At 40.1% G+C, this 13,573-nt stretch overlaps 1 protein-coding gene across 1 annotated transcript in view; it reads right to left on the reverse strand.

Moving 5' to 3' along the window:
* Positions 1–11,106: 11,106 nt before the first annotated feature.
* The window catches only part of EPSTI1 (epithelial stromal interaction 1 (breast)), an 89,756-nt gene continuing 87,289 nt past the window's right edge, over positions 11,107–13,573 (reverse strand). Inside the window, exon 11 of the mRNA XM_017815043.1 lies at positions 11,107–13,020. The gene's annotated coding sequence lies outside the window, so the exon portion shown is untranslated. The remainder of the gene's footprint in view (positions 13,021–13,573) is intronic.

A 13,573-nucleotide genomic window follows, 5' to 3' on the forward strand; every position in this document is an offset into this window, starting at 1 on the left:
GTAGGTTTGTTTAGAGTGACCTTCTCTTAGATGGATTGCCTTACAAGGCTGACGAGCTCCATCTGCCCGGGGGACTGGGAATCGAACCTGGGTCGCAGCGGTGAGAGTCCTGCACCCTAACCACTAGACCACCCGGGGCCCCCTGGTGAATATAATATTAAAGTGATATTAACGTGTATTATTTCCCTTTGTCCTATCAACCTCCAGGAATTAATGTAGTTTAAATCCTACCAGGTGCACATGGTGTATTCTTGCCCTCCACATCCATTTTAAGCATCAAAATTTATTCTTAATTAAAAAAAAAAAAGAAAAAATAGAATCCAGGTTGCTGGAACTGTGTGTTGATGTAAATGATAGGAGAAAAGACAGATCTGTGACAGGAACAGTCCAGGAATGGCTTATAAAAGACAGTATAAAACTTTTCCCATCTGTCCATGGCAATAATTTAGGCTGGGATTTTTAAAGACACTTGATGTAGTGATGTGTCCAAAGCCAGAACGCTTTACCAGGTTCTCAGACTTTAATGTGGCATGAAAAGCATCACTGCATGGCCCACATCTTAAATACTCCACTCTTATAACTTTGTGGGGGCTTTGCTGACTAGCTTTAATTTTGTTTTGAAGGAAAATGAATGAGACTGGTGTTTTTCTCTTTGCTCTCCCAATCTGCTATAGTTGTAGAAGCAGTACTTCAGTCTATTTACTCCCACAGTGGGAGTCAATCTGTCTACTTAGGCCTGGCCAATAGATAGACTAGCTAATGCACTGTTCTGCTCCTCCATTCCACGTGGCAGGATAAACCCACCCTGATAAGACCTAAAATCCAGTCAGAATGCATACAATGCAAGCTATCAAGCTATAATGCAAGATCAACTGCTGGGGCCAGAGTGATGTCTTGGTGTTAATTATGCTAAAACTATCCTGGTTCACCAGGCTTTGAATTAGATAAGATGATAGCTGGCCTGTAAATGTGTGATTAGCAGTCAATCACTTTATTGTATAAAAGTCCAGTCCCATCTTATACTGTTATGTTCTTCTGACATAACCCTCTTGGGGTGTATGTGTGGAGATTCCTCCTTTGGCTGGGGAAACCCTCCAAGGATACTCCTTGAGGTTGAGAGCATTTGTATGGGTGAGTTACATAAAATCTCTACTTAATAATTATTTCCTTTTTGCTAGCTTTAATATAATTGTTTCTATACTTGTTCAATATAGTGCACTATCCTATCTTATATTATACTACAAGTAGTTTTAGCTTTTGTATTGTTCTTTTGTATAAAATAAATTTTCATTTTATATAAATATTCTCATTTTGCCAATCATTAAAACCTGTGGGACAAAAGTTGTTCAGTCACACCTCTATAATTCCTAAAATTTAGACCGTTGACATAATCAGAGGCTAAGACTGGATTAAGCTACACCAAGACTCCCCTTTGAGAAGGAGTTTAGAAAGCAAGGGAGTCCTTTCTGCACCTCACAACTCAATGGCAGGGCTTTTTAATAAATTTTGTCTAGGCCTGTCTAAGCCTTCCACTCCACCCATGGCATTTCCTGGATAACTTTTATCTCTTTAATAGCAACTTAAAAAATGGGTTCCTACCTGAAACGAGTAAGGTTTTGAGACTCTTCATCCCACTTCTCCAGCCTTAGAAAGGGCACCAATGATCTTACACTGTGCTTGAACCCCTTTAAAAACACATCAGCCTACCTAATGCTCTTAAAAAATGGCAAGAGTGGGGATGAAGCAAAGGAACACTACTCTTCAAACCTTCTTTCAAACCTTCTTTCAGGTTTAGTATATGCCCTCAGTGGACTGTGTCTCGGAGGAAGAGAGAAAACAGATGATGGGGTATAGATGTTCCTGGCAGAAGTGCAGGATTTAAGCAGCACAAAGCCAGGACTGCTAACGTCTTTTCTTGCTGCCTTGTTGAAGTGTGAGAGGGACACACATAAGGGTTGCACTAGCCGGGGGTTTTTCTGCAAACCGAACTGGCCCAACTATGGTTAGTCCAAAAGTTTCCATCTAGTTTGTTTTTCAGAGGAAAATTGGATTTCATCTAGGAGAAAGATCAATTTTCCCAAGGAAAACCTCTGTTTTGGAAAGTGTAATCTTAGTTTCAAAGACAGAATAGAGTGTGACATCGTATTATTTCACCACACGCACACACACACACTATTTCTCTCAAGAAATGTGTAGGCTTGAGTCAAAAAAGAGACCTAGCTGTTTTAAATTGAAAAAAAAATGCCCAAAGGAATAAAGAAATTCTTACAGGTTTAATTAATTTTGTAGTTGCTAAAAACACCTCCTTCTCCCAAAATTAAGACAGCTACGAACATGTGCAGGAGTACATTCAAACGGTGTGTTAACAACTTAATAAAAATATTTACTTGCATTGACTTTTATTCAATTAGATTTATTCTTATTGTCCAACAGAAATTAACTACCTTTCCTTATTAGACATTAAACAAAATAAATTCAATCATTCATTCAATCGACCTGAACAACTCACAGTGGGAAATTGTGTGAAGAACCGAGTACCCCGTTCCACCTGGTAAAGGGTGCAGCCTGCTCAGCACCTTGCAGGATGAAGCCTTCCGAGCGCTCCTCTCTCTGTGGGTTTGCTCTGCAGCTCCCCAGCCCTTGCAGGAATCACAGAGATGTGAAGGGATGATGAAGTCTCTGTCTATACAATTATAATGGATTGCTAAAAGTATCAGAGTTGCTGTAAATAAATCATTATATCAGGCTCATTTAGCCTGATTCCTACTCTCAGATGGCTTATCATACAGTCTAATCTCTGAAAGTCAACCATTCCTTTGCAATTAGATTTATCACTAATCAAAAATGGAAGCATTCCTGCCAGCTTTGAATTGCACTTGGAAATACTGTGTTGGGCTCAAGCCTCAAAGCTGAATGTATTCATTTATTCAAATTTAAAAACACCCATCTGCAAATATTTAGATGCCCTAACTATTAATTAAAACTTGCTGTGACCATCTAGTGAGGTGCAGCATCCACATTAACCTAGACACCTAGTAAATCACAGCAGCAGAAGAGCTCCTTTCACCTCCCGTCTCCTGGCAACACACCTTCCACCTTACTGAAAAAATCCATCCAGCAAGGTAAGTGGTTTACAGCAATTGCATCCCTGCAAGCTGCAGTTTTGCCTTTTCACAGAGCCTAATGGAATGACTGGTCTTGACATGACCACGCAGCCAGACTTGTGCCAATTGTACCTGGGGCAGAGCTCCCCTGTGACAGGAGTTTGCACTCCAGGGCCACAGGGGACTTGCTCCTGGCCCAAGACTGCCTTGAAAGGCATCTCCCTTGTTTACCTCGTGACCTTGTTTGCAGCATCATATGGTTGCATCTGATGCCCGGCTCCCCTCCAAGTGGTGCTTGCCACTGACCCGCTCTATTTCGTATGTCTTTTGGGTCTCAGGTAACTCTCATGGAGAGAAAAAGGGATTGATTTATGTCCTAGAAGGTCTCATGTCACTTCTAATTCAGGACCAAATGCTTATGCAGAGCGCTGCCGAGTACACCCACAAAATTCCAGCTTAGTAAATTCCTCTTCTGCCAATATGTATTGGGCCAGGATACCAAACAACATGCCGTGTGGGTGGATGTAAATAAAATTCCTTTATCATTGCAATCTAGACATCTCTTGGCAGCCATGGCAACTGAATAATAATACTCAGATTCTGTCCTCAGTGATACAGCATGAAAGTTTATATAATATAACCCAGGATATGTTTACACCAAGTTTCACACAAGGAAGACAAAAGGTATTTTGTACAAACATATTTTATTTATGTAGAACTACAGTAGGAACCAGGTGTGTGGGAGAGGAGATATCTGGATATGACCAGATTATATTTTGTACTTTAATCCCTTTCCTATTCTGTAAATAGATTGAGGTGTCAAAATACTATTTGAAATTGTTCCTCAGTGAAATTCATTTCAATGAGCAGCATTCTGTGACTCACTACACACAGTCTCCAAGGTTGCTTTGAAAATACAAAAGTATTTTTCCAGCACCATGCACCCTCATGAAATATTAATATCAGATATACTTCACATGTAATTCTTAGTCCCTCAGAGATGACTACGGAGAGGAAGAAACATATGCCTAGGGATAGGGAATTTGTGGGAATAAGAAGTATTCTGTGAAGCAGAAGTCCATTCTGTACTAGGCAGCAACCCAACCCCCGTCTCCATTCAAATATCATCAGAGGTCTGCTCTTTAGGAAAGTACAGTCTTAGCTATTAGCTAGAGACTGATAAGAGGATAATAATAAAAAATAACTTTATCTTTTCCCCCTGTTGTTTAAAATACAATGCATTGCACAGAAAAGAATTATTTCAACAAACATTCCTTTTTTCTGACTACAATGGGCATGTATAAAAGTGAATATAAACTAGAAAAATTACTCTAATCTCAGGTTGAAATTTTGTCAAGCATGTTTTTGCAATTTAATTTTGCTACTTCATTACAACATGTTGTTTAGTAGAGTCCAGGAAGTCATAACTATAACTATTTAGTATACGGGACCAATTAATGTAGTAATTAAGTGGCATCATGCTATAGATTTCAGTGAAGTGTTCACAGTATGCTAATGTTTGTACTTACCTGTGGTAGTGTGGTCCTGGAAAGCTTCTTTTAGCAAAACTGTGTAGGACTTCGTGCTACACACGAAGTGGGAACATGCCTCTGTCCCTTCTGATATACCAACCCCAAACTAGGAAATGTCTTGCCTCTGATGAGGTTTGATGGTGCAGATCTTCCCAACTGAGTAAAAGAGGTGTTCCCAAGGTGCTCAGGAACATCCGTTTGATTCTTTCCCTAGTGTCTTCATCTCTAGTGTAAAGTCTCAGTGTAGCCCCCAAGTGATAAGGATGAAGTACAAACTGATCATTAGGGAAGATACTGCTACGTGAAGAAACTAAAATATGGCACCCGAACCAGTGTACAAGTGCGTGAAAAAAAGCCCTCAGCTCTCCATAGCACGGACAGGACTGCACGAACACCTCACACAAATCCACGATGCTATTTTCCAGAATAATTCGGTGAATAGCTCATGGTTAAAATCTTCTCTAAAAGCTGATGGCAAAGGCAAGTCTGTTGGATCCATGAGACCTTAATCCCTACTCTGTCACCATGGTTTACACTTCTCTGACACCGCTATTACACCAATAAACTATATCCATCATATCCTTATGAAAACTAGTACAGAACAATATGTTTCAACAAAACAACTGTTTCAATCCATCAGAAGCAGCAGGAAATAATTTCATTTTATTCTGAAAAACTCTTTTTTCTGTAAAGAGCATTTTAAAAACTCATAACAATTTGAGTAAATGTGAAGTAAACTCTTTAGTCAGCACACAGAAGATGAGAAAATGGGTGATTTAAGTTACAGAACCTACAAACTTGGCCTTCTTGAAGTTACCAGAGCTAGCAGAGGGTCTGATTGTAAAAGGGCTAATATAAAAAACTAAGAAAATGTGGTAGAATAAAAAAGAGGGACAAAAGCTACATACATTAAAGCAATTATTGCTCAACTTGCTGCTGTGTAACGCATTAATATAGCACAAACTTTACCTGCAGTTTGGTGAATTTAACAACAAAAAAGAGGGAGTAATTTTGAAATATTCAGATCAAATGGATACATCAGAGATTTGGAAATTTGATCTGGATATCACTTCAAAACCAGAAATAGTGATATGTGGTCCAGGATGATCTAATGGTTTCAACACTGAGTGTTACAAGAAAGGCTGGATGCAGACCTTGTGCCACATGCACAACCTGTTCTACAGCAGGTGTTAACACCAGTGGGCATCCTACCAAGGCTGGTAAATCACATGTCTGCACATCATCTCTCTTGACTTGAGACTGCAAAGCCATCATGGTTAGGGCCTGGTGCTGGCCATGTTTTGAGGACAGACATGCAGGATATGGGTTCTAAAAGCCATGCAGGTCTTAAACTAAAGAGTAACTGAGTCTGACTTTTAACCAGTTGTTGAATTCTGGCTGCTTCTGTAGTCAATGGAGTAAGCTCCACATTCAGACTGCCTATGACAGATACTAACTATGGACATTATGAGTAAATTGCAACATCCTTCTTCACATCCACTGAGTTCTTACCTCTGCTGATTGCAACGGGTCTGGCAGCCTTGTCTGCTACCCTTCTGAATCATTCATTGTTCTCCTGACAATGAAGGATGTCTTAACAGCCACCATCTCAGTCTGGCTCAGGTGCCAATGGTCTGAATATGATCCATATCTATGCTGATAAAATAGGAAAGGGTCAGGTACCCAGCCTCTGAATCTCAAGCTAAGTAGGATGGACAATGCCCACAGTGCCTTGCATAAGACTCTCTAGAGCAGCCTTGTCTTGGAGAGAGCTGGCTGAGACAAATCATCAGATGAGTCATTTGGATGATCAAAGATACAGTACTTGACCTTGTTCCCTGATAACACGGATCTATACAATGGAATCAGTTATGTAATACAGCCCACAGGCTGATATAATATTCCCTGAAAGAAAAGGAGGAGGAAAAACCAGATCTACCTGAGAAGGTCAAAGTTTGCATTCTAAATCATTATCTTATGACATAGCTTACAGTATTTTTAACACCTCTATAAATATTGAGAGATCCTCATACAATCAAGATAGTTCCAATAGAACGTCTCTCAAGCATTACAGGAAAGCATGACCTTGCCTTGTAGACTTCTACTTTTTGTACTAATAGACCGATACTTTATTCTGCCTGGTCCCTTTTATAGGAGGCCATGTTTGCTTTACTGCAAAAGAACTAATGAATGCATTCTTGAAACAAATTCTGAGTTAAAGAGGTGAACCAGATGACTCAGAGGTTTTGGTTGCTGCAATTTTGTTAAGCTCATCAATGGCAACATCTGTTCCTTGGGTGAGTGAAGCTGGAAATGTTTTCCTTCCTTTTTTACTTATCAGAGTTATTAAAAGAGGAGGGATAAAGAAAAGAGTTGGCTCTAAGGAACTCCATGGTGTCACAGCTAAGATATTACTGGTACTTTGATTACTTCAGCTGAAGCCTGTTCAGGTCTTTATGCTGGGCATCAGTGCAGATAAGCCTTCACCAGTCCATTGTGGGTATATCTGGAGGGAAATGTGACAGTTCCACCAACACTTTCCATCTGATGAATCCTCATCCAACCTCAAAGTGGTCTGTTTCCTAGCTTTGGAGAAGAGGAAAATTATCTTGTAGTTTTAACTGTGAATTTACACAAAAGTCACATCATTTTCTCAGAACATTTCCACTTCTACCCGCTTTTGAGGAGAGGGTACAAGGCAGTGAGGATGCGGGGGCTGATGCTTTCAGAGCTGAAAGTAGAATTGCACAGGCTCTCCTTTGGAGACAGCCAGGTAGACCTAGTCTCAGTGCTGCCCTGGATCTGCCCAGACAGATCCACCACTCCTCAAGTAAGAGGCAGACAGAGAACTTATAACAGATTGGAAATGTTGATGCACAAAGTTCCAGTGTGACTACTCAAAGGATAGCTCACCTGTGTGAGAAGGAAAATCCTAATTCAGTTACATACTGAAAACAAACAGGTAAACAGGAGTCCTTCACTAGGAGGTTCTTCCCACTCTGCTCATGAGCATTTGGATTCTTCCAGGTCTCCTCATTGTATGGATATCATGGGTAGATCAAACACTGTGGAAAGGTCCCTCATTCAGCTCTTGTCCCTTTACACTGAGTGCAGGGACCACATTTAAAGAAAGGATCACTAGAAAGTGTGTGAGAGGCAGGAGGGCTTGTCTGGAACAGCTGAGGAAGGAGAGGCATGCATGAATAAATTAAACAAAATCATCCACTTTACTAAAATCCAATCACAGAGGGTGTCAAGGGGGAGAATAGATGAGCTGGTATTAGAGGCAAGACTGTGAGAGGCAGAGCTCTAGCAGATATGTAAAATAATTTTGTGCCTCATTAGGCAGTCCCAGGGTATCATACATAAAAGGACCAACCCCCAAATTGTGTGACACAATTTCTATTCTTTGCCCCTTTGAAATCCATCCAGAATCCACATTCTCACCCTAGTGTCATGAGAGTGTCAGAATCTGTTCAGGTAGGAGATATTAAGAGTAAAGCTGACAGAATGGGCTCTAAACCTTGTTTACCCTTCCCTCACCCATGCTGAAGCAGTGCCACACAGTAAGATTAGACACATTTTTCCTGATACTGGCTGTAATGAGAAACAAGAAGTAATAAGGTGATTTATTATCCCCTGTCTCTCCCAAAGACCTCAACATGCTGGCTCTGTCCTGCACTCCTCGGTGACTGGTTTCAGAGAGACAGAACTCTACTCACTCTTTTGCTGCAGCAAACTATCCTGCCTGTTCCCCAACACAAAGAAATGAGGAGACGAGGCAAGTTGCCAGGTTCTCAGAACTTTCCCTCATAAAAGCAATATATGTGCTTATTGTTCTTCTAGATTACAAAATTTGGAAAGGAGAAGAGAAAACGTAAATTGCACAGTTTATTTTATGGAATAGAAAACACAGCACCCCTGCTGCAGTGAAGTCCATTGAGCCCATAAATGTGTCATGGCTTGATGGAGAGCACCATAGTCACTCAAATGAGTCAAGATTCCACAAGAGGACTTTCTACTGAGCTCAGCATGATTTACCAAAATTGAGGGAGAATGAAGAACTATGGAATGGCTTTAGTGGCTGTCTCCCAGCTTCAGACATTCCATCTCTTAACTGCTGTCAATCTTCTGCACTCCCAGGTTTCCCAGGATCTTGGAGTCAGGGGCCTGTTGTGCCAAATGTTGTACTAACAGAAATGAACAATCAGTTGTTATCCTGGAGATGTCATGAGGCTATCTCCAGATTTTTACTTTTTACACTTCAAATAATGTGCCTGAATGGAATCTAAAGGAGGCATGAGATATTTAATTTAGAATTTTGAATTTGTTCAGGATAAATTAGATTCTTGGCCTTTCATGCCAGAATGCTTTCTTCACCCTTGATCCTCTTGATTTCTTTGAGGCTTCTGGTGAAATAAAGGTGTAATGGATCCAAATTATGCTGCTGAAAGGCAGGCACCAGTATAGCTATTACTGGTACCACTGAGCATATAAGCAACAGCAGGGGCTCCAGTTTCCCCTGCTGGCTGAATAGACAGCTTTCCAAAAGAGTGGTATTGGTACAATGATGGTATACTGCAAAGTTAAATTAATATTTCTTCTGTCTCACACTGTGTGGGACAACAAAAGTAGGGTGAGCAACTCAGGCTGCCCCTACGGCTGCCATAATCCAGCTTCTTATATCACTGATAGAAAGAAAAAGTCACAATCACTCAGGCTATTCTGTGTCATTTGTCAGCCTGGTCCATTGGCTTCTTGAAGTCCCTAAAAATGTCTTCTGTTTTCACTAGGTTGGTCTTTGTAAGCCCTGCTGTGTCTGACAATACTGAAAGTAGTCTGCAGTACCTCACTTAAATGAGGCAGCACCAGTGTCACACCAGATTATAATTACAAACTGTACTGATAGGCCCAGTGGCCTTCTTCATTAGAAATATAAGTTCCATAATGTAAATCTGGGAATCTAAACAGTTTTTTATGTATTGATTATGTTAAAATGACAAGAAACAGAGCCAACAAGCTTGAATTTCAAAACAACTCAGCAGAAAAAAAAGAAAAACCACAACGGTCCTTCTCTTAATATAGAGGATTATTCTGGAAGACAAAAACCTTAAAAATGAAGCTGGCATTCTGTTTGCAGAACCTACAGTGTTTATCTCATTGCTTTTGCAATATAAAAGAGGAGTATTTAAGTAAAAGCTAACTTCAGATATTTCTGTTAATACTGCAGACAATTCTTTTGTATTCTCTTAGGGCCTTGTTCTTTCCTCTGAAACTCTCTCAGGCTCAGGTTGGATGAGGGTCTGAGCAACCTAGTCTAGTTGAGGATGTCCCTGCTCATTGCAGAAGGGTGGACTAGATTACCTTCGAAAGTCTCTTCCAACCCACACCGTTCTGTGGCTCTAAGACTGTATGTGGCCAACAGGCTTAATTTAACATCTAATGTTTCTTGCTCTGCAGCAAGGATATAAAGGGGAAACCACATACCCCTTGGTTATTGCTTCCAGAACCTTACCACACGGTTCGTCTGGGTTTGGTGTCTACTTTGATACACCTGAAATGTACCACAAGGGATTGGGAGAGCAATTTGAAGCCATCACTGAGCAGACTTTGGTCTGAGTGTCTAGTCCAGCACAATGTCAGCACATGTCCCGGCTCAGTCCCAGTAGAGCTGTGACTGCATAAGACTGGTGCTGTGCCCAGAGTAATTAGATCTGTCTCTGAAGAAGAATAAGGAACTTGGGCAGAATGACAGGGCAGTGTAATTATACTTCTTCTGGAGCTAATTCAGGGACCACAGCATTAGGCTGAATTGCATAGCCTAGATATTTCAGAATTTATTCATTTTGAATTATCTTTTCTAAATACTCAAAAGGGAGAGATTTAGTGTTGCAGTTATAGGTACCATCCATTTCTCCCTCCTCCTTGTATTAGCAGTGTCTCACATGGTGTTTTCTGTTTCAGTCTCAAAACCCATAGTGCAGCCACATGAGCCTTAGAATCCCTCCATGCTCCAGCCTCCATGAGGAGGCATGACTTGTCAGAGGACATCTGACACAGCTTCCCATTCAACCTTGGAAAAGAACTTCTGCCATTTTCAGGATTGCAGAATGGAGAAGCACAACATTAAAGGAATGAAAACGAATGGAGTCAAGCACAAAGGAATCAGCCTAGGTTAATAATATTGGAAGGTCATTATTTTTGCTAGCTTTTCAGAGCGGTTTTTTTCAAAGCAGCTCAGATATGTTACTATGACAAGCACAGCATAAACGCTCAGCCAGACAATCAGACAGTGTACCTTCACCTTATTATGTGTGACTGAAACTGCAAACAGCTCAGATCAATCTCAGAGATATTAAATTAGAGCTGAGTCTCACTCTATCTCCCCTACAAAATGAGCTGAGCTAAATCTGAGATAATGCCCATATCAAGAGACATGACGAACCATATTCCACTGGGTGAAGATTTATTTTTAGTTTTTCCATAGAATATTTCTGATTATATGAACAATGGAAAAGAAGAAAAAATCTCAGCATTAGAAATGCATTGAATCTGTACATGCATTATGTAGCAGCTGGGGGTTCTGTCTTTAAGACAGAACCAAATTATGATTCTTGCATAATGTAACAATATGATAACTAAAAAGAAGGCCTGGGTTAAAATGGGTAGCAGATAATATTACAGAATTACAATAACAAGGTCATTTGAAAATGAGAGCAAGTAAGCAACTCAAGGAAAGAAAGTAGATATAATGAATAGAAAGGAAGCATTCATTATGGGGTGGGTGTAGAGCAAAGGGTGAGTTAGATTCCTAAACTAAATTGGCACATACAGGCTGCATTTATATCCCTGCAGTTTTGAAAAAACATCTCCCATTCCCCATGTTGTTATTGCAGTTCTTAGGGGGATAAAAAGATCTTGCATCATAAACACTGAGCTGAGCAGCATTGTCATCATCATCATCATCACCACAGTAAACTGGTTTAGGCCATCTCAAATAGTATAGTAGTTACTTTCTGGCTATACCTATATTTATGACCTCTGTCATAAACAGAACAGAGGCAGGTTATAGGCTAACATGCTGTCCTAAGACCACCCCAACTGATTATTGCTAAAAATTCTCTGACGTATTTTTGTCTTTTTGTTCTACTATTTTCCCAGACAGTTTCTGGACACTGATAGGGAATAAACTGGGTGAGGGACAGCTTGAATATCCACACTCCTTTCTGATGAGTGAGGGGAATGTTTTGCCATGTGGAGATGAATTGTGCTGTGCCACTTGGCCTCGGGGGCAGACTGTGTTCCTCAGTCTGTTTTATTTGGTAGTACAAAATGAATCCTTTCAGAATCATAAAAGTCAAATAAGGTACCAGAAGACAGGAAAAAAGACAATCATAGTCATTATTCTTAAATAGGGAAAAGATTAGTCAATATCAATTTCTAGAAAAAAATCTAGAACAAATAATTGACTACACTATATATAAGTCCCTGAAGGATAGCAAGAAGATAAATAATAGTCCACTGGAATTCATCACAAACATATTGCATTAAACTAATTTAATTTCTGTCCATAACGAGATTTTACAGCTAGAGCTGAAGCAGTTAATTTCACATATTTTGATCTGAACACTGTCTTATATAACATTCTCATTAAAAGATTCCCACATATATAGCCTTGGTGGATCTTCTGTAGTGTGGGATAAAATTGACCAGATAATTATATGCTAAGAATATTTTCTCTGGTTCACTGTTCAGTTGGAATGATTTACTTTACTGAGTGGCATGCTAGAGGGATCTGTCTTGAATCTTACTCTACTTGACATATCAAATATTAAATTTGCAGATGGCTTGAAGACAAGAAGGACAGCAAATGCATTGGAGGACAGAGCTAGAATTTGAGAACTTGAAAAATGAAGTGTCAAATAGCATTCAAAGTGCATAAATGCAAGATACCACACTAAGGCAAGAGTAATCAATGGTGCATATGGTACAAAAGTAATCAGGGTACATAGAGCCTTCCCAAATCTTCATTCGCGAAGCCTAGCCATGAATCAGGGTACATATGTGGTATACAGTATAACAACAGTACAACCAGTAAAGCGCTCTTCTTCAAGACAGGTTCTGAAGGTTGTGAGGTACTTCTGTACCCTGTGGGGGTACCCAAGCATGGCTGTGCAATGGTAGCAAGCTTGTAGACTGAAGGAGTCAGGGCTGAGGACCCAACTCTCGTGGGTTCACTTTTAGAGGATTTACTTGAGTCTGGCTCTAGTCTGGTCTTGTGGACTGTCCATCAGCAGAAAATGTTCAATAAGTAGACTCTTGAGGAACATATTTTGGTTTAGTTTTGTCCCAAAGAAAAGCAGGTCATGCACCTCAAGATTTCTCTGTAATACAAAATAAACATGTTATAAGGGGATGAAGTCAACCACTTCAAAAGTACTCTTGTAACAACTGAAATACTGATGTACATCATAAATAGAAACAAATAGTTTCCGTTGGCAAAATGGCAGACATCAGATCACGTTTTACATACAGAGTAACAGCTCGCAAGTCATACTGTTTTGTCCCACGTTTTGTAAGAGCTCAGATGAAACTCTGTTCAGTTTTGGGTATGAGAAAGACAAGCTGGAGTCAGTCTAGCAGAAAGTGATTTTAAAATCACTTGGGAAAGATTAAAAGACTTGGGATTGTTTAGCTTAAAAACTGATTGGGTACATGACAAAAGTTGACAAACACTTTTAGAGAGAAGAGAATAATCTGTTCTTCTTCCTATGATGGATAGCACAAACAAGAATAACAGGAAAAGTCTCCCAAGCCTATGCTTGGGGAAGCACCAGCACAGATTGCCTATGGAGATATGGCAGTCTCTATCAAGGAGGATCAGTAGCAATTAGACAAGCAAGCGGTATAAATGATCCCTCCTTAGGCTAGGTGGAT

Source organism: Lepidothrix coronata, unplaced genomic scaffold (assembly GCF_001604755.1).
Source record: "Lepidothrix coronata isolate B3197 unplaced genomic scaffold, Lepidothrix_coronata-1.0 Scaffold48, whole genome shotgun sequence".
NCBI classification, from domain to species: domain Eukaryota; kingdom Metazoa; phylum Chordata; class Aves; order Passeriformes; family Pipridae; genus Lepidothrix; species Lepidothrix coronata.